The 654-nt window shown below is 30.4% G+C and overlaps 1 protein-coding gene across 1 annotated transcript in view; it reads left to right on the top strand.

The window, feature by feature from the left end:
- The window catches only part of LOC107655965 (26S proteasome non-ATPase regulatory subunit 14), a 13,658-nt gene that overhangs the window by 11,700 nt on the left and 1,304 nt on the right, over positions 1 to 654 (top strand). The window lies entirely within an intron of this gene.

Here is a 654-nt window from a genome sequence, read left to right as displayed (position 1 = left end):
TATGTATATATATATATATATATATATATATATATGTATGATTTGTATTTATATATACATAAAAATCTATACAGTACACACATATTATGTAAATTATGTATCTGTCATCTTGAATATAAACTATAGAAACATCACTTATCTACTAAATATAAGGGAGTATTTTTTCCTTCTACTCTCTACCACTCATCCTTATTCTTTTTCTCCATCTTTTTTTAAATTTTCATTATTTTATTTCTCTCATCCACTTTTTTTTCTTTGTGTACCTCTATACGTGCTTTATAGCTTTGCATCTCTAATTAAGCACAGTACAGTTAGAAGCCATTCCCAGCCCAGTTTTCCCATCACAGTTAGTTAAGAGTCCCCAACCTTGCTATCGGAACGCCTGTAGTGACGAAATGATGGTTTTTCTAGTATAGTTCGTTATTATTCTTCACACCTTTTTTTCCGTCAGCAATGTACCTTACACTTGCTAACTCATTAACACTCAATGTTTACCGTATCAAGCTGTCTTAAAAGTAACATACAGTCTAATCCTGAATTTGATTTCGCTTTTTATTTCTCCTCTTTCCTACTACTTGTTTCACTTCTGTTTCAGTTTTTTTATAACCATTTCTTACTATGTGTCAGTAAGTTGTTGTTATTTTAGCATGTGTG

The sequence above is a fragment of the Sinocyclocheilus anshuiensis genome, unplaced genomic scaffold, assembly GCF_001515605.1.
Source record: "Sinocyclocheilus anshuiensis isolate Anshui unplaced genomic scaffold, SAMN03320099.WGS_v1.1 scaffold51, whole genome shotgun sequence".
Taxonomy (NCBI): Eukaryota; Metazoa; Chordata; class Actinopteri; order Cypriniformes; family Cyprinidae; genus Sinocyclocheilus; species Sinocyclocheilus anshuiensis.
The sequence above is the reverse complement of the archived record's forward strand: the minus strand, read 5'-3'. Positions and strand labels throughout refer to the sequence as shown.